The sequence below is a fragment of the Giraffa tippelskirchi genome, chromosome 6 (assembly GCF_054371585.1).
Source record: "Giraffa tippelskirchi isolate mGirTip1 chromosome 6, T2T-mGirTip1v1.2.pri, whole genome shotgun sequence".
NCBI classification, from domain to species: Eukaryota; Metazoa; Chordata; class Mammalia; order Artiodactyla; family Giraffidae; genus Giraffa; species Giraffa tippelskirchi.
Window position 1 is genome coordinate 129,205,358 of NC_137280.1, and position 21,496 is coordinate 129,226,853.

Below are 21,496 nucleotides of genomic sequence, written 5' to 3' on the forward strand. Positions count from 1 at the left end.
TCCCTTCCTGTCTTAAACCGTGGTGCTGCTTCTCTTCCTTATTAATAGATGTTTTTTGTGGCATTTTTATTAAACAATAGGGTACTTTTGTTTGTATTAAAAACCTATCAGGCAGACAGATATCCTTTCCCTTACCTGATTTTCTTAATGACATTGCAAACTTATTTGCTGTTTCTTTGTCAGCAGAAGCTCCTTCTCCTGCTATCCTGACATTTTTAAAGCCAAATCTCTTTCTAAAATTATCAAACCATCCTTCACTAGAATTCAGTTCTCCAGCTATAGATCCGTCATTCTCTTTTTGCTTTAAGTCATCATGGAAAGACTTTACTTTTCCTCAGATCATATTAGAACCTATAGGCATGCATTTCTTACAGCAATCTTGCACCCACATTTTTGATACAAGATAAAAACGTCTTTCACAAAATGTGCAGGGTTTTGTGCCTATGGCCATAGCTTCAGCAACAGTTTCATGAACTTCCTTTCCCCCTTTTACTTACCTGGGTTCATTTATCTTGAGATGTTGGGCAACTGAAGCTGCAGACCTCAATCTACAGTGCATATCTGACAATTCAACGTTTTCTTGTAGTGTCATGATTTTTCTCTGCTTCTTGGGAGCATTTCTAACATCATTAGTGGCATTTCATATGGGTCTCATGGTGTTACTCAAGGTTTATGCTATTGCACTAAATACAATGAAAAAATATGAGTTAATAATGAGAAATCAGTTTTTACCATAATACACAATTTACTGGAGAGATGAACTGCTTACCTGGAGATGCCTAGCATCACTCGGGGTTTTAAGCAGATACATCACTTAAATTTGCCACAACAGCAGTAGGAGGTAGCTACGGAACTATTACAGGAGCACAATACCTACTGGACTGCGGTCCCAGTCATGCTAGAGTAGAAACTAGCCATTTACTCTGTGCCAAACCCTAATTGCTAACTTGTGCTTAGTCACTCAGCCATGTCTGACTCTTTGTGACCCCATATACGGCATCCCACCAGGCTCCTCTGTCCATGGATTTTTCCAGGCAAGAATACTGGAGTGGGTTGCCATTTCCTACTTCAGGGGATCTTCCTGACCCAGGGATCAAACTCACATCTCTTGCATTGGCAGACAGACTTTTTACCACTGAGCCATCTGGGAATCCCAGTTGCTGCTAACTTAGAGAACCACAAATTAAAAAAAAAAAAATCATTTCATGTCATTATACTCTGGAGAGGTTTGCTGGGTGTCTGTCAATAGATAATCAGAACAAGTTTAATAACATGGAACAGCTCTTTCTTACAATTAAAATTAACAGCTTTAGAAGCAGGTCTCTGAAAACACAAGGGGCCAGGAGTTCTGGAACCTTTAGAAACAGAAACCAATGAAACTCTCTTCTGGACCACCATCACATACTACCATTTTCAATAATTGAGTTACTCTACTCACGATTAAAATTCCAGGGAGAAACAATCTGATTGGAACAGTTTATGGACTGTTTCCATTCTTACATCCAGGGTGGATGTATCCCAACTAAATTATTGGACTAAGCATTAGGGAAGGATTCTTTGATAAAGCAAAATCAAGATTTCCTACCAGGCGAAGGAAAAATGCATTGGGGCCAAGAAAACAACCACCCCAAAATAACTGCCACCATAAGAAGATTCTTAATTATTACTTTTTCTTTGACTTGTTTGGTGTAGAGGTAGAGCATGCTTAAAGTCTTTTGCACTGCAAAGAGGAAGCTTTGAAAGAGATTTATATTTGAGCTGATTCTTAAATGTGAAGGCTTAAGGGGAAAAAAGTAACACTCTATTGTTTGTTTGAAAGAATTTGAACTTTGTCTGTAACATTTGAGCAGAGAGACTTACCCCGGGAAAAGCCTTAAACTAAGACACCGCCAGGCCTGCTCAAAGAACAAAAGACTGAGCAGAGCTAGCTGGCTGCGGACCAGCCCATCCCCGACTGGAGACAGGCAGGCGAGGTCAGCCAGAGCCGGAAGGGTGCAATCGCAGCCCCAGAGAGGCATCCTATACCAAACTGCAAGCAGACCTCGTTGCTAACAAGACTTCTTGGGATGCTGGAAGGTCGACACCCACCCGGAGGGTCGCAGCCAGAGAACAGCTCCCCAGAAGAGACACACGGCACACCTGAGAAGGCGCACCATGTACACCCAGAAAACCGAGCAGCTGGGACAGGGGAGAGGAAAAGTCACAGCCCCCAACTGTGCTCCCAAACACCTGGTCACCTGAGCTGCTTGGACCTGGGAAGGGCACAAAACCCAGGCTCAACCAATTCTGCACCTTTGTGGGGTACCTGGGAACCCGAACCTGAGTGGCTTAGACCTGGGAAGTACAGGCAACCCCAGGGGCCCACCTCAGACAGTTCCCGGCAGAGGAACCTACAGCCTGAGCAGTGTAGACTGGGAAAGCACACACACCGTGAGTGGGGGCAAACTCAGTGTGGCTGAATCACTGTGAGCACACCCCAGTGATATTTGTTTGCAGTGTTCCTCCCTCCCCACAGCACAACTGAGCAACTGAGACTAAAAAAAGTGACCACCACCGACCCCCTTGTGTCAGGGTGGAAATTAGACACTGAAGAGACCAGCAAACAGAAGAAGCTAAAATAGAGGGAACTGCTTTGCAAGTGACAGGTGCAATAGATTAAAACCCTGTAGTTAGCACCAACTACATAGGAAGGAGCCTGTAGACCTTGAGAAGTACAAGCCGGACCAAGGAACTATCTGAAAATGAACTGACCCTACACTGTCCACAACAGCTCCAGAGAAAGTCCTAGATATATTTTTACTATTATCAATTTTCATCATTAACCTGGATGTTTTATCATCGGTGCTATATAGATGATGGAGAAGTCTTGAGGCTACTGTAAGAATAAGACTGAAAACCAGAGGCTGGAGGCTTAAGTCCAAATCCTGAGAACACCAGAGAACTACTGAATCCAGGAAGCATTAATCGATAGGAGCTCATCAAATGCCTCCATCCCTACACTGAAACCAAGCACCACCCAAGGGCCAACAAGTTCCAGAGTAAGATATAATATGCAAATTCTCCAACAACACAGGAACATAGCCCTGAGCTTCAATATGTAGGCTGCCCAAAGTCACACCAAACCCACTGACATCTCAAAACTCATTACTGGACACTTCATTGCGCTCCAGAGAGAAGCCCAGCTCCACCCACGAGAACGCCGACGCAGGCTTCCCCAACCAGGTAGCCTTGACAAGCCACCTGTACAACCCCACTCACAGGAAGGAACCTCCACAATAAAGAGGAACCACAAACTGCCAGAATACAGAAAGGCCACCCCATACACAGCAATCTAAACAAGATGAAAAGGGACAGAAATACCCAGCAGGTAAAGGAACAGGATAAATGCCTTCCAAATCAAACAAAAGAGGAAGAGATAGGGAATCTACCTGATAAAGAATTCCAAATAATGATAGTGAAAATGATCCAAAATCTGGAAAACAAATTGGAGGTACCGATAAATAACCTGGAGACAAGGATTGAGAAGATGCAAGAAAGGTTTAACAAGACAAGACTTAGAAGAAATAAAAAAGAGTCAATATGTAATGAATAATGCAATAAATGAGATCAAAAACACTCTGGAGGGAACCAACAGTAGAACAACGGAGGTAGAAGATAGAATGATAGAAATAAATGAAACAGAGAGGAAAAAAGAATTAAAAGAAATGAGGACAACCTCACAGACCTCTGGGACAATGTTAAACGCAGCAACATTCGAATCATAGGAGTCTCAGAAAAAGAAGACAAAATGAAAGACCATGAGAAAATACTCGAGGAGATAATAGTTGAAAACTTCCCTAAAATGGGGAACGAAACAAATAGTAACCCAAGTCCAAGAAACCCAGAGAGTCCCAAACAGGATAAACCCAAAGCAAAACACCCCAAGACACATATTAATCAAATTAACAAAGTTCAAACACAAAGAACAAATATTAAAAGCAGCAAGGGAAAAAAACCAAATAACACACAAGAGGATCCCCATAAGGTTAACAGCTGATCTTTCAATAGAAACTCTTCAGGCCAGAAGGGAATGGCAGGACATACTTACAGTGATAAAAGAGAAAAACCTACAGCCCAGATTACTGTACCTAGCAAGAATCTCATTCAAATATGAAGGAGAAATCAAAAGCTTTACACACAAGCAAAAGCTCAGAGAATTCAGCACCACCAAACCAGCTCTCCAACAAATGCTAAAGGATCTTCTCTAGAGAGGAAACACAGAAAGGGTGTATAATCTCAAACCCAAAACAATAAAGTAAATGGCAATGGGATCATACTTATCAATAATTACCTTAAATGTAAATGGGTTGAATGCCCCAACCACAAGACAAAGACTGGCTGAATGGATACAAAAACAAGACCCCTATATATGTTGTCTACAAGAGACCCACCTTGAAACAAGGGACACATACAGACTGAAAGTGAAGCGCTGGAAAAAGATATTTCATGCAGACACCAAAAGAAAGCAGGAGTAGCGATACTCATATCAGATAAAATAGACGTTAAAACAGAGGCTGTGAAAAGAGACAAAGATGGACACTACATAATGATCAAAGGATCAACCCAAGAAGAAGATATAACAATTATAAATATATATGCACCCAACATAGGAGCACCGCAATATGTAAGGCAAATGCTAACAAGTATGAAAGGGGAAATTAAAAATAACACAATAAGAGTGGGAGACTTTAATACCCCACTCACACCTATGGACAGATCAACTAAACAGAAAATTAACAAGGAAACACAAACTTTAAATGATACAATAGATCAGTTAGACCTAATTGGTATCTGTAGGACATTTCACCCCAAAACACTGAATTTCATCTTTTTCTCAAGTGCACACAGAACCTTCTCTAGAATAGATCACATCTTGGGCCATAAATACAGCCTTGGTAAATTCAAAAAAAATGAAATCATTCCAAGCATCTTTTCTGACCACAATGCAGTAAGATTAGATGTCAATTACAGGAGAAAAACTACTAAATAAAATTCCAACATGGAGGCTGAACAACACACTGCTGAACAACCAACAAATCACAGAAGAAATCAAAATATGCATAGAAATGAATGAAAATGAAAACACAACAACCCAAAACCTATGGGACACTGTAAAAGCAGTGCTAAGGGGAAGGTTCATAGCAATACAAGCTTACCTCAAGAAACAAGAAAAAAGTCAGATAAATAACCTAACTCTACACCTAAAGCAGTAGAAAAGGAAGAAATGAAGAACCCCAGAGTTAGTAGAAGGAAAGAAATCTTAAAAGTTAGGGCAGAAATAAATGCAAAAGTAACAAAAGAGACCATTCAAAAATCAATAAAGCCAAAAACTGGTTCTTTGAGAAGATAAATAAAATTGACAAGCCAATAGCCAGACTCATCAAGAAACAAAGGGAGAAAAATAAAATCAACAAAATTAGAAATGAAAATGGAGAGATCACAACAGACAACACAGAAATACAAAGGATCATGAGAGACTATTTATCAGCAACTATATGCAAATAAAAGGGACAACTTGGAAGAAATGGATAAATTCTTAGAAAAGTTCAACTTTCCAAAACTGAACCAGGAAGAAATAGAAAATCTTAACAGACCCATCACAAGCACGGAAATCGAAACTGTAATCAGAAATCTTCCAACAAACAAAAGCCCAGGACCAGATGGCTTCACAACTGAATTCTACCAAAAATTTAGAGAAGAGCTAACACCTATCCTACTCAAACTCTTCCAGAAAATTGCAGAGGAAGGTAAACTTCCACACTCATTCTATGAGGCCACCATCACCTTAATACTAAAACCAGACAAAGATGCCACAATAAAAGAAAACTACACGCCAATATCACTAATGAACATAGATGCAAAAATCCTTAACAAAATCCTAGCACACAGAATCCAACAACATATTAAAAAGATCATACATCATGGCCAAGTGGGCTTTATCCCAGAGATGCAAGAATTCTTCAATATCTGCAAATCAATCAATGTAATACACCACATTAACAAATTGAAAAATAAAAACCATATGATTATTTCAATAAATACAGAGAAAGCCTTTAACAAATTCAACATCCATTTATGATTAAAACCCTGCAAAAAGCAGGAATAGAAGGAATATATCTCAACATAATAAAAGCTATATATGATAAACCCACAGCAAACATTACCCTAAATGATGAAAAACTGAAACCATTTCCTCTAAAGTCAGGAACATGACAAGGGTGCCCACTCTCATCACTACTATTCAACATAGTTTTGGAAGATTGGGCCACAGCAATCAGAGCAATAAAAGGAATCCAGATTGGAAAAGAAGGAGTAAAACTCTCACTGTTTGCAGATGGCATGATCCTCTACATAGAAAACCCAAATGACTCCACCAGAAAATTACTAGAGCTAATCAATGAATATAGTAAAGTTGCAGGATATAAAATCAACACACAGAAATCCCTTGCATTCCTACACATTAACAATGAGAAAACAGAAAGAGAAATTAAGGAAACAATTCCATTCACCATCACAATGAAAAGAATAAAATACTTAGGAATATATCTACCTAAAGAAACAAAAGACCTATATATAGAAAACTATGAAACACAGGTGAAAGAAATCAAAGAGGACACAAATAGATGGAGAAATACACTATGTTCATGGATTGGAAGAATCAATATAGTGAAAATGAGCATACTACCCAAAGCAATCTATAGATTCAATGCAATCCCTATCAAGCTGCTGCTGCTGCTAAGTTGCTTCAGTTGTGTCCAACCCTGTGCGACCCCATAGAATGCAGCCCACCAGGCTCCGCCGTCCCTGGGATTCTCCAGGCAAGAATACTGGAGTGGGTTGCCATTTCCTTCTCCAGTGCATGAAAGGGAAAAGTGAAAGTGAAGTCACTCAGTCGTCCGACTCTTAGCGACCCCATGCACTGTAGCCTACCAGGCTCCTCCGTCCATGGGATTTTCCAGGCAAGAGTACTGGAGTGGGGTGCCATTGCCTTCTCCGCCCTATCAAGCTACCAACGGTATTTTTCAGAGAACTAGAACAAATCATTTCACAATTTGTATGGAAATACAAAAAACCTCGAATAGCCAAAGCAATCTTGAGAAAGAAGAATGGAACTGGAGGAATCAACCTGCCTGATTTCAGGCTCTACTACAAAGCCACAGTCATCAAGACAGTATGGTACTGGCACAAAGACAGAAATATAAATCAATGGAACAAAATAGAAAGCCCAGAGATAAACCCACGCACCTATGGACACCTTATCTTCGACAAAGGAGGAAAGAATATACAATGGAGAAAAGACAATCTCTTTAACAAGTGGTGCTGGGAAAACTGGTCAACTGCTTGTAAAAGAATGATACTAGAACACTTTCTAACACCATACACAAAAATAAACTCAAAATGGATTAAAGATCTAAACGTAAGACCAGAAAGTATAAAACTCCTAGAGGAAAACATAGGCAAAACACTCTCCAACATAAACCACAGCAGGATCCTCTATGACCCACCTCCTAGAATATTGGAAATAAAAGCAAAAATAAACAAATGGGACCTAATTAAAATTAAAAGCTTTTGCACAATGAAGGAAACTATAAGCAAGGTGAAAAGACAGCCTTCAGAATGGGAGAAAATAACAGCAAACGAAGCAATGGACAAAGAATTAATCTCAAAAATATACAAGCAACTCTTGCAGCTCAATTCCAGAAAAATAAACGACCCAATCAAAAAGTGGGCCAAAGAACTAAACAGTCATTTCTCCAAAGAAGACATACAGATGGCTAACAAACACATGAAAAGATGCTCAACATCACTCATTATCAGAAAAATGCAAATCAAAACCACAATGAGGTACCATCTCATGCTGGTCAGAATGGCTGCTATCAAAAAGTCTACAAACAATAAGTGCTGGAGAGGGTGTGGAGAAAAGGGAACCCTATTACACTTGGTGGGAATGCAAACTAGTACAGCCACTATGGAGAACAGTGTGGAGATTCCTCAAAAAACTGGAAATAGTACTGCCACATGACCCAGCAATCCCACTGCTGGGCATAGACACCGAGGAAACCAGAATTGAAAGACACGTGTACCCCAATGTTCATCGCAGCACTGTTTACAATAGCCAGGACATGGAAGCAACCTAGATGTCCATCAGTAGACGAATGGATAAGAAAGCTGTGGTACATATACACAATGGATTATTACTCAGCTATAAAAAAGAATACATTCAAATCAGTTCTAATGAGGTGGATGAAACTGGAGCCTATTATACAGAGTGAAGTAAGAAAAAAAAAAAAACCAATACAGTATACTAACATATATATATGGAATTTAGAAAGATGGCAACAATTACCCTGTATGCGAGACAGCAAAAGAGACACAGATGCATAGAACAGTCTTTTTGACTCTATGGGAGAGGGCGAGGATGGGATGATATGGGAGAATGGCATTGAAGCATGTAAATTATCATATGTGAAATGAATCACCAGTCCCGGTTCGATGAATGATACAGGGTGCTCCCGGCTGGTGAACTGGGATGACCCAGAGGGATGGGATGGGGAAGGAGGTGGGAGGGGGGTTCTGGAAGGGGAACATATGTACACCCATGGCAGATTCATGTCAATGTATGACAAAAACAATACGATATTGTAAAGTAAAAAAATAGATAAATAAATAAATTTTTAAAAAAAGATTCTACTGTGTGGGATTTTAAGGGACAAAGGAGATATACTTCACAAAACCTACTCTTTTGTTTTTCTAGAATTTTACCTTCTACATTAATTATACCTTTCTCCACATAATCTCAGTTTTACAGTTTTTTTAAAGAAGGAAATAGCCAAACAACTTGTTAACTCTGGATTTAAATGCAACAAATATTTATCAGGTCTTTGCTAAGTGCCAGGTAGGGTGCTAGGCACTGAGGAACAAAAGCAATCAAGACATGTGAGGTTTCTAATTCCATGGAGGTTACATTCTATCAGCAATTAACAAATAATTTTAGATAGTGATAAATGCTATGAAGAAAACACAGTAGCTTGTGGAAGAGATCACAAGGTTGAAAGGGTCCATAGAAGTCAGGGACCGCCTCTCTCAGTTGCTGACAATTCAACTGAGATCTAAAGGATCAGAAGGACTGATTTCGAGGGAAACCTTGCAGATGGCATCATGAGCAGAGCAACCTGGGCAGAGGGAAGAGCAAAGCCTGCCTGCTGTTGGAAAGCTGGTATGTCTGGAGCTGGGAGGGGACTAAGCGTTCATGGCTTGGCAGGCCATACCAAGGAGTGTGAATTCTATTTGCAATGAGAGAACATTAGAATGATTCAACTGGAACAGTTGTGTGGATCACAAGTGTTGTGGTCTGATTAACATTTGAAAAATCACTAGCTGCTATTTAGAAGGCCAATTGGAGGGGTTAGATTGGAATCAGGAAGACCAGTGAGAACCCTACTTCAGAAATCCAGGTGACATTTACGGTGGCTGAGACTAAGATGATGATAGTGCCAGCAGAGAAAAGTTAACAAATGAAAGATCTATTTTGGAAGTACTTTAGGAGTTGGAGGAAGAGATGGAGAGTAGGAAGGTCAAAGTATGGGCAGGACAGGAGGAAGCAAGGATGAGTTACTGATTTTTATTTTAATCACCACGTTGTTAGTTATTTTATTTATTGGGTTGAGGAAGATGTGGAGAACAATATTCAGGGGTGAATAAAATCAAGAATTTTGTGAGGCTAAATATGAGATGATTTAAGAGATAGCCAGGTAGAGATGTCAAAAAAGAAGATGAATACATCAACCTTAAAGTTTGATTTAAGAATGTAAACATCTATGGGAAAACATCAAATACAGCATGGAACTATTTTAAGAACAACTGGCTACACTGCCTGCTATGATCTCAATGTTTATGGCACCACAAAATGCAGATGTTGAAATCCCAACCCCCCAACTGTGATTGTATTAGGAATTGGAATCTTTGGGAGGAGCTTAAACTATGAGACTGGAGACTGGATCCTTATGAGTGGGATTAGTGTCTTATAAAAGAGAACCTAGAGGGTAGCATTAGTAGTAAAGAATCTGCCTACCAATGCAGGAGACACAAGAGATGCGCATTCGATCCCTGTGTGGGGAAGATCCCCTGGACAAGGAAATGGCACCTTGCTCCAGTATTCTTGCCTGGAAAATTCCACGAACAGAGGAGTTTGGCGGGCTATCATCCATGGAGTTGCAAAGAATCGGATGCAACTGAGCACGCACACAAGAGAGATTATTAGCTTTTTTGGTTCTCTGAGGATACAAAGGAAAAGTGTGAAAACATGAGAGCCCTCACCCAACCACACTGGCATCCTGATCTACAGACTTCCAGCATCCAGGACTGTGATGAATAAATTTCTGTTGCTTATCAGTTAACAGGTCTATGGTATTTTGTCACAGCAGCTCAAATGGACTCCAGGGAGTCTCTAGGACAGTTCGTTTTTAACATTAATTGCATCAAACCTAGAGAATTTGATAAAAATTCAAACACATGAACCCCATATATTGGATCAGAATCTCTATAGTCAATATGCATTTCTAGTAACTCCACAGGTAATTCTAATTCCTTTTCAAAATTCAAAGACCTCTATTCTGAGGTATCTTTTTCAGGAAATTTCACTTATTGACTCATCTTTCCTTCAAGTTAGAGACACTTCCTTGAAATTGTTTTTAAGTAATAGAGCAATTATCCCACTTTCTGGTTCAGTCCTCTGTTCTTCTGGGACATGAGGAGTAACCAAGTGGGCACTGGGAGTTCATTGGGTCCTCTAGCTTTGTCCCAAGGTCATGTTCTTTTGTGAACAGAAGTGGTTGGAGGAGATTGAGAAATAAGTTATGAGTGTTATGTTTTATTAAGCCCCCCACCAGGCTAGCCAGTGGTTAAAGTAAATTAAAGAGAAATTGCAATTCATGTAGCTTTGAATCACAGACTGTTAGAGCTAGAAAAGATTTTAGGAACAGTCTTCTGGTTAAGCCAACAGAATCTGTTCATTGCCTGCCTTCTGCATTTATTAAATGGGTACATTTAGGAGAGTTACTTCACATTTCTGTGTCTCAGTTTACCCAGTTCACGGGTTTGTAAAATAATGTAATGAAGATTGATACAAAATTACACATAATCAGAAAGCTACATGGTTTTCTAGCCAGACTATAAATGCCATGGAATATAGTCACACTGTAGGTAAGGAAAATAATACAGCTGGTTTGATGGCAAATGAGGACTAGAGGTCAGGTTTTAAAGGATACCATCTCTATAGAAATCAAAAATGGATATTGATTTCATTCAATATCCATTTCCCGGGTAAACCATAGATCAGTTTGGAGAAGGACCCTTTCCTGATATTTGTTTAAAAGAATAAAATGCTCACCACACTGCTAGAGAGCATAAATGCTTTCAGAGGATTGCCTGGTTCACTGCACAGAGCTCTTGCATGTAAAACATGAAGCCAAGTCCTCATTCAAGTTTGTTTTCTGGAAGCATTTTAGGATAAGTAGGGAAAATAGATTCACTATATGAATATGGTGATCAATTCAGAAAACCAGTGTCAGTTTCCACTGTTTTGGAACATCAACCAAACAGCTCTGATGCCCACTGACTTTGTGAAGTCACAGGAAAACCCCAAAACAGCAACACTACTGAAGCTGTGTAAATAACATTCCAGGTATAAAGGGAAGCAGTTAAAAATTCTGCTGCCTTATCTCTGCCATGAGTCTTTGAGGCTGGTTTTGTGCTTTAGTTATCTAAGACCTTTTATCTGTTCTTTCTCACTTTGCATTTTGATCAGGCTTACTTATGAATCCTAGAGAAGTCCCATTCTGGGGACAGGAGCTGTAAGAATGAAAATTGGTTTCTAAGGAGCCTCTGAACACTAGCCATGTAATAAATGTCACTGGTGGTGCTGTTCTCTTCAGATGGACGGTCTGTGCCTTATATCTGACAGTTAATGAGCTTCACTAATCAAACCGAGGAACAAATGCTATTTCCCACCCTCCCCTCTTCCCTGACAAGGTGAGGAGTTCTAGCCCTCACCCTGGGAAGCTGACAGCACTGAATAGGAGTAGAATAACGAGGAAACCTGGAAGGTTAATTAAGGTAGTACCCAAAAGTTGTTTTTAAATGAATTGAATTAACCTGTGATCTCTTAAAATTAGAATATGTTACAATGAGAATGAAGGCAATTTTTTTTTTTTAAAACTTGATCTTAGAAATCAGACATTAAGCAAGTCTCTGGGTAAGAAGTGGTAGGGAGGGTGTTCACTACCACCTGCATGCTTGTGCATGCTCAGTGGCTTCAGCTGTGTCCGAATCTTTGCAACCTCATGGACTGTAGCCCACCAGGCTCCTCTGTCTATGGGATTTTCCAGGTAAGAAATGTTACCACATGGGCTTTTTCAAGTCTATCTTTATTCTCTGTGTATTTCAGAATGGATACTTTCCATTACTGAAGGAAGAATTTATAACATTAATATCTGGTGCTCTTGTCAATCACCCAGGTTTCTAGTAGCATATTCCCTCACGAAATGAATGTGCTAGTCACCTCTCATCATGATTAGGGACAAGTAACATAGTGAAGAAAGGCAATGAGAGTACAGCTAAGGGAGCGATTCAGACTGCCTGAGTACAAAATCAGCCTCTGTAACTTCCCAGCAGTTGGCCTTCAGCAAAATTACTGAACTTCCTCTCTGTATCTTGCTTTCTCCTCTCTATAAAATAGAGATATCAATAGAATGCACCATAGGGGATTGTGAGAAAACTTAAAAGGTACAAAGTGATAATGCATGTGAATTATTGCGTACCAGGCCCAGAACATAGTAAATGCTTAATGAATGCCAGTTATTTGGCAGGGTTGGGTGTTTTTGTTGTTGCTTTTAACGTGGGGTCCCTAACACCTGGAAATAGATTTCAACTGATGGGTTTCTTGGGGTCTTTTAGACAACCTTAAACTATGTGCCTACTTTTATGCTACATGTGTTTTCTTTCTGGAGGAGAAAGTTCAGTTATCAAGAACTTCTGAAGAAGTCTACAACCCCAATATGACAAGAATCACTCTCAGAAGACATCAGTTTCAAAGACCTCATTGAATCTGTTTGAGTGCTGAAGCCAGTACAATGCAATGAAGCCACAATCTGTCAACTTATTACTGGTTCTTGAACAGTAAAGGCTCCTGCAGGCCACTCTGTTTGATCCCTTTCCATTCTTCTCCCTGGCCCAACCTGACACAAATGAAAAGAATACAAAAACAGTACTCTGAAAGTCATCATACCACTAGTTGCTGGAGTGCTAAAGAAAGACTTCCCTTACAAGGTGGGGCTTGAGTTGGAAATTGAAGAAAAGCCTAAAGTTAATGTGAATTGGAATAGGATATGCTGCGTGGCACAGGTAATCTTTGGTAGTAGAGAATACAGTTTTAAGTTAAAACATAGATGCCCCTTATAAAAAGTTTATACACACACACACATACACATTTACTTTAATAAGGGCTTCCCTGGGGCTCAGATGATAAAGAATCCGCCATGAAAGCAGATCGGGGTTCAATCCCTGGATCAGGAAGATCCCCCAGAGAAGGGAAAGGCTACCCACTCCAGTATTCTTGCCTAGAGAATCCCATTGATGGAGGAGACTAATGGGCTATGGTCCACGGGGTTGCAAAGAGACACGACTGAGTAACACTTTCACTTCACTTTCATACTTTAATATATACATATCTATTTAAAATATAGGAGTTTTATTAAATATGGTCATTTTCATATTAAGATTTCAATGCTTAGTAAGTATTTATGCTTTTTCAGTTCAGTTCAGTTCAGCCGCTCAGTCGTGTCCGACTCTCTGCGACCCCATGAATTGCAGCACGCCAGGCCTCTCTGTCCATCACCAACTCCCGGAGTCTACCCAAACCCATGTTCATCAAGTCGGTGATGCCATCCAACCATCTCATCCTCTGTCGTCCCCTTCTCCTCCCGCCCCCAATCCTACCCAGCATTAGGGTCTTTTCCAATGAGTCAACCCTTCGCATGAGGTGGCCAAAGTATTGGAGCTTCAGCTTCAACATCAGACCTTCCAATGAACACCCAGGATTGATCTCTTTTAGGATGGATTGATTGGATCTCCTTGCAGTCCAAGGGACTCTCAAGAGTCTTCTCCAACACCACAGCTCAAAAGCATCAATTCTGCGGCACTCAGCTTTCTTCACCGTCCAACTCTCACATCCATACATGACCACTGGAAAAACCATAGTCTTGACTAGACGGACTTTTGTTGGCAAAGTAATGTCTCTGCTTTTAAACATGCTATCTAGGTTGGCCATAACCTTCCTTCCAAGTAGTAAGCGTCTTTTAATTTCATGGCTGCAGTCACCATCAGCAGTGATTATATTCTTTGCAGCCAAAGATGGAGAAGCTCTATACAGTCAGCAAAAACAAGACCGGGAGCAGACTGTGGCTCAGATCATGAACTGCTTATTGCCAAATTCAGACTTAAATTGAAGAAAGTAGGGAAAACCACTAGACCATTCAGGTATGACCTAGATCAAATCCCTTATGAGTATACAGTGGAAGTGACAAATAGATTTAAGGGACTAGACCTGATAGACAGAATGCCTGATGAACTATGGACAGAGGTTCATGACATTGTACAGGAGACAGGGATCAAGAAAATCCCCATGGAAAATATATGCTTTTTAAGGTGAGTCAAATAATCATATACACAGATACACATATATATAATGATAACACAGCTGCAATTCAGATACAGCAAAATTAGAAACATTGAACATGCATAGCTGAAGTTTTAGAAACAGAAGCCTACGTGTTTCAGCATTCCTAGAAGGAGAGCTTTAAGTCATAGAGACAAGAACACTTTTGGAATGTTCTCAAGAAAATGGATGAATGGGCATTCAGTGTGACCCAGTGAAGTCCTTTGGAGACATTAGTGCTGAGAGGAAGGTAGTGAATCAGTGTTTGTTAGCAATATTACCATGCATGTAAATTTACATAAAAGACTCGTACCAGCCATTCCTTCAATACTTCAATTACTCAACAAAAATAATAGAGGCCTTCCTATTTACCAAGATTTGCTGTAGCTGCTAGAGGAAAGACCATGTACACGAAGTACAAGTCTTGCACTCAGGGTCCTCACCAGATTTTGGCAAAGAGATTGATGGACCAGCCTGCCTTCTTTTGGTTCTGCAAACACAGCAATTGCTTTTTCAGGTTAAGGTCTTGCACTTGGCTTGATCTTAGCCTAGGGTACTTTTGCTCCCACATTGCACATGTGTAGCTCCTCATGCCTTAGATTTCAGACAATATTTCAGCTCTTCAAAGAAGCCTTTCCAATCACCACACTGAAGTTGGAATACTCCTTACTTAGGAATTAACTGTAGTAATAATCCTCGTGGAGAAAATTCCTTTTACACATACAAGCATTATGGATAGGTTGAGTAAAAGTAGTAAGATCTTAGTTTAATATACACTCAAATATTCAATTCATTTACTCAGCTGTGAAGTACCGCTTGAGATTACTTTAATAAAACCACAGTACAATCCTACAACTTTACTCATTTATTAGTTCTAACAGTTTTTTTTTTTTGATGGAGATATTAGAGTTTTCTATGTATAGTATCACATCATTTGAAAATAGTTACATTTTTACTTCTCTTTCTATTTGGAAGTTTTTTTGTTTTTTTTTTTAATTTCTTTTTGTTGACTGATTGCTGTGGTAAGGACTTCCAATACTATGTTAAAAAGAAGTCACCAGAGTAGGCATCCTTGTCTTCTTCCAAAATTTAGCAGGAAGGCTTTCAGCTTTTATCTTGACTATGGGCTTGTCATAATGCCCTTTACTATGTTGAGATATGTTCACTCTATATCCACTTTAATGGGAGTTCTTGTCATGAATGGATGTTATATTTTTCAAATGTTTTTTGTTGTCTACTGAGATAATTATGTGACTTTTATCCCTCCATTTGTTAATGTAGTTTATCACATTGACTGACTTGAGAATATTGAACCATCCCTGCATCCCTGAAACAAACCTCAGTTGATCACGGTATATGGTCCTTTTCATATATTGTTGGATTATGTTTGCTAATATTTCACTGAGGGATTTTTTTTTTTGCACCCATATTCATCAGAGATACTGGCTTGCAATTTCTTGTAATGTCTTTTCCTGGTTTTAGTATTGGGGTAATGGTAGCCTCATAGAATGAATTGATATACAAAAAAAAGAGGCAAGAAAACTTGCTGGGAAAACTGGACAACTATATGTAAAACAATGAAATTACAACATTTCCTTACACCATATACAAAATAAACTCAAAATGGAGTAAAGACCTAAATGGGACACCTGAAACCATAAAACTCCTAGAAGAGAACAAAGGCAGAAGACTCTTTGACATAAATCACAAGCAATTGGGGGTGGGTGGGGATGGGAGGGTATCAGTCTCCTAAGGCAAAAGAAACAACAGCAACAGCAAACAAATGGGACCTAATTAAACTTAAATCTTTTATATAGCAAAGGAAATGATGAGTAAAACAAAAAGATAAGTTAGTGAATGGAAGAAAATATTTGCAAATAATATGACCAACAAGGATTAATATACAAAATATATAATAGCTTATAAGCTATTATAATAGCTTAGGAATAGTTTATAAGCTATAAATAGCTTATACCACTCAATATAAAAAAAACTAACAACCCAATTTAAAAACTGCAAAAGCCGGAGATTTTTTTCCCAAAGACATACAGATGGCCAACAGATGAAAAGATGCTCAGAATTGCTAATATGAGAGAAATGCAGATCAAAACCATAATAATATATCACCTCATACCTGTCAGAATGGCTATTATCAAAAAGTCTATGAATAACAAATGTTGGCAAGGATGTGGATAAAAGGAAATCGTGGTGCTGTTGGTTGAAATGTAAAGTGGTGTAGTCACTGATAAGAATAGTTTTTCTTCAAAAAAACTAAAAATAGAACTACCACAATAATAAACATTTCCACTTCTGGGTATATATCCAAAGAAAGCAAAAACATTAATTCAAAAGGATACATTCACTTCAGTATTTATAACAGCACAATTATAATAGCTAAGATCTGAAAGCAACCATCCATCAATAGATGAATATATAAAGAAGATATGGTACATATATACTATGGGATACTACTCAGCCATAAAAAAGAATGAAAATTTGCTATAAGCAACAACATGGATGGACCTGAAAGGTATTATGCTTAGTGAAATAAGTCAGAGAAAGACAAATACTGTTATAATTTATATGTGAAATCTATAAAATAAATAAATGCATATGGCAAAACAGAAACAGACTCACAGACATAGAGAACAAAGTAGTGATTACCAGTGGGGAGTGGAAAGCAGGGAGAGGCAAAAAACAGGTAGCAGATTAAGAGGTACAAACTACAAAGTATAAAATAGATAAGCAACCAAAATATATAGTACAGCACAGGGAAATATAGTCATTATTTTGTAACTATAAATGGAGTATTATCTATAGGAATATTGAATCACTATATTGTATATGTGAAACTAGCATAATAGTATAAGGCAACTATGTTTCAACTAAAAAAAAAAAGTGTTCATAAAAAAGTTTTTCTTGAATTCCAGATGGCAATAGAGTATGGCTGGTTGCCCACCATATCAAGTATTTGCCTATCCCAACCAGCGTTTTGATCATGTTGCCGCTGTCCTTGAGTATTTAAATTGAAGCCTCTTACCTTGAAGGCAAGATCACATGCAGTGTAAATGATGTTTCAGTGGAAGCTGTGACTCTGAGTAAAATGACATCAGAATGACCCTCTCCAAAAGTACACACACACAGTTATTTTTGGAGTTTTTATTTTAATTTAATTGTGGCATCAAAGACCCTTTCAAATGTCAGAATTAATTAGTTCCTTGTTCATTATATGAATGAGGCAGAAAAATAGCTGAATGCTATTCTGATTCTGCAACCTTTCCAACTGACTGTACAGGCAGAGATGGTTTCACTAATAAACAACAATGTCCTGAAAAAAAAAACAGAACTTTCATACCTATTATCTTGTAAACTACAGAGACATCTGCTTTTCCCTTCCTCCTTCAAAACACAGACAGATGGAGGTCTGAATTACAGCATCCTGGGAATGTATGTTCTGAATTCTCCTGTCCCAAGTATGTTGGCAGTTGGAACCAAGGACCTTTAGAAAGTTTAGCCCAGGAATCCTGTTCTAGAAATCTGTCCTAAGGAAATGAGAGTTGTTATGAGGTTTCTTCACCAGGATAATTGCTACATGTAAAAGTCAAAACTTAGAAGCAAAACAGTCTTTGAAATAGAGAAATGGATACATACAATGTGGTATTCATAGAATGGTGTGTATAGTATTTACTTATTAACAGACATGCATTCAAGTATTTTATAGTATTTTATTCTGTTGGACATCACCAGATGGACAGCACTGAAATCAGATTGATTATATTCTTTGCAGCCAAAGATGGAGAAGCTCTATATAGTCAGTAAAAACAAGACTGGGAGCTGACTGTGGCTCAGATCATGAACTCCTTATTGCCAAATTCAGACTTAAATTGAAGAAAGTAGGGAAAACCACTGGACCATTCAGGTATGACCTAAATAAAATCCCTTATGATTATACAGTGGAAGTGAGAGATAGATTTATGGGACTAGATCTGACAGACAGAGTACATGAAGAAGTATCGACGGAGGTTCGTGACATTGTACAGGAGACAGGGATCAAGACCATCCCCAAGAAAAATAAATTCAAAAAGGAAAATGGCTGTCTGAGGAGGCCTTAAAAATCACTGTGAAAGAAGACAAGCAAAAAGCAAAGGAGAAAAGGAAAGATATACGCGTTTGAAAGCAGAGTTCCAAAGAATATCACAGAGAGATAAGAAAGCCTTTCTCAGTGATCAGTGCAAAGAAATAGAGAAAAACAATAAAATGGGAAAGACTAGAGATCTCTTCAAGAAAACTTAGAGATACCAAGGGAACATTTCATGCAAAGATGGGCTGAATAGAGGACAGAAATGGTATGGACTAAACAGAAGCAGAAGATATTAAGAAGAGGTGGCAAGAGTACACAGAGGAGCTGTACAAAAAAGATCTTCACAACCCAGATAATCATGATGGTGTGATCACTCACCTAGAGCCAGACATCCTGGAATGTGAAGTCAAGTGGGCCTTAAGAAGCATCACTACAAACAAAGCTAGTGAAGGTGATGGAATTCCAGTTGAGCTATTTCAAATCCTAAAAGATGATGCTTTGAAAGTGTTGCACTCAATATGCCAGAAAATTTGGAAAACTCAGCAATGGCCACAGGACTGGAAAAGGTCAGTTTTCATTCCAATCCCAAGGAAAGGCAATGCCAAAGAATGCTCAAACTACCACACAATTGCACTCCTCTCACATGCTAGTAAAGTAATGCTCAAAATTCTCCAAGCCAGGCTTCAGCAATATGTGAACCGTGAACTTCCAGATGTTCGAGCTGGTTTTAGAAAAGGCAGAGGAACCAGAGATCAAATTACCAACATCCGCTGGATCATCGAAAATGCAAGTGAGTTCCAGAAAAACATCTATTTCTGCTTTATTGACTATGCCAAAGCCTTTGACTGTGTGGATCACAATAAACTGTGGAAAATTCTGAAAGAGATGGGCATACCAGACCACCTGACCTGCCTCTTGAGAAACCTGTATGCAGGTCAGGAAGCAACAGTTAGAACTGGACATGGAACAACAGACTGGTTCCAAATAGGAAAAGTAGTACTTCAAGGCTGTATATTGTCACCCTACTTATTTAACTTGTATTCAGAGTACATCATGAGAAATGCTGGGCTGGAAGAAGCACAAGCTGGAATCAAGATTGCCAGGAGAAATATCAATAACCTCAGATATGCAGATGACACCACCCTTATGGCAGAAAGTGAAGAGGAACTAAAGAGCCTCTTGATGAAAGTGCAAGAGGAGAGTGAAAAAGTTAGCTTACAGCTCAGCATTCAGAAAACTAAGATCATGGCATCTCGTCCCATCACTTCATGGCAAGTAGATGGGGAAACAGTGGCAGACTTTACTTTTTGGGCTCCAAAATCACTGCAGATGGTGATTGCAGTCATTAAATTAAAAGACGCTTACTCATTGGAAGGAAAGTTATGACCCACCTAGACAGCATATTAAAAAGCAGACATTACTTTGCCAACAAAGGTCCATCTCGTCAAGGCTATGGTTTTTCCAGTAGTCATGTATGGATGTGAAAGTTAGACTATAAAGAAAGCTGAGCGCTGAAGAATTGATGCTTTTGAACTGTGGTGTTGGAGAAGACTCTTGAGAGTCCCTTGGACTGCAAGGATATCCGACCAGTCCTTCCTAGAGGGGATCAGTCCTGGGTGTTCATTGGAAGGACTGATGTTGAAGCTGAAATTCCAGTACTTTGGCCACCTGATGCGAAGAGCTGACTCACTGGAAAAGACCCTGATACTGGGAAAGATTGAAGGCGGGAGGAGAAGGGGACAACAGAGGATAAGATGGTTGGATGGCATCACCGACTCAATGGATATGAGTTTGAGTAAACTTCGGGAGTTCGTGATGGACAGGGAGGACTGGCGTGCTGTGGTCCATGGGGTTGTAAAGAGTCAGACATGACTGAGCGACTAAAGTGAACTGCACTGATTCTGTTAAAAAAAAGTAATGATTAAAACTAGACACATTTTGTAATAGTATGGACTGAGTCTGATCTGTTTATCATTCAATTCATAGTATTTAGAAAAATGCCTGAAACAAAGCATATTCTTCCTTCTTGCCTGCCTGCCTTTCTTTCTTCCTTCTTTCCCTTCAGGCAGTCTTCTTTCTTTCCTTTGTTTCTACCTTTTTTCCATTATAATTGCATACTAATGAATAAATTAATGAATACATGGATATTATGTATGCATTTATTGATAATGAAACAAAACACTGGATATTTTCTAGAAAAGTATTAATAACAAAGTGTATAATCTCAAGTGATTTTATATATATTCATTTTAAGTATCTCTGCATTTTCTCTATTCTCAATGACTATTCTAAACAACTTTTGAAATATTAAAGAAAATTTAAGCTATTCTTTAAGCCTTCTGTGGCATTTGGAAAATTGCTACTATGTTGAATTTTGTTCATAAAAAGGTTAGTATGGAAAAGGAGGGATTTTCGGATGTTTTTTGACCTTTGGAGGTAATGGTAAACAAAGACGGAACGGCTCCAGCCTTACTCTCATGCTGTTCTCAAGGAGGTAACATACTTATGGTCAATTAGAAAGGAATCCCTCTAGGACTTACAGAGCTCATCTTGAAGAAATTCTCAGCTCCATGGAATAGTAAAGGGTTAGAGTTTTCTTTTTTTTTTTTTTTTGCCTTATGTAGAAAATTTTATTTTATTTTATTTGTTTTTTTAAATAAATT

The 21,496-nt window shown here is 38.9% G+C and overlaps 1 protein-coding gene across 7 annotated transcripts in view; it reads left to right on the top strand.

The window, feature by feature from the left end:
- Positions 1–21,496, top strand: part of LOC145511529 (uncharacterized) — a 636,615-nt gene that overhangs the window by 563,884 nt on the left and 51,235 nt on the right. For 2 of the 7 annotated variants that reach the window (XR_014057918.1, XR_014057916.1), the window contains one exon: positions 13,047–13,440. The exons of the other annotated variants lie outside the window; for them this stretch is intronic. The gene's annotated coding sequence lies outside the window, so the exon portion shown is untranslated. The remainder of the gene's footprint in view (positions 1–13,046; positions 13,441–21,496) is intronic. 7 annotated transcript variants of the gene reach the window in all.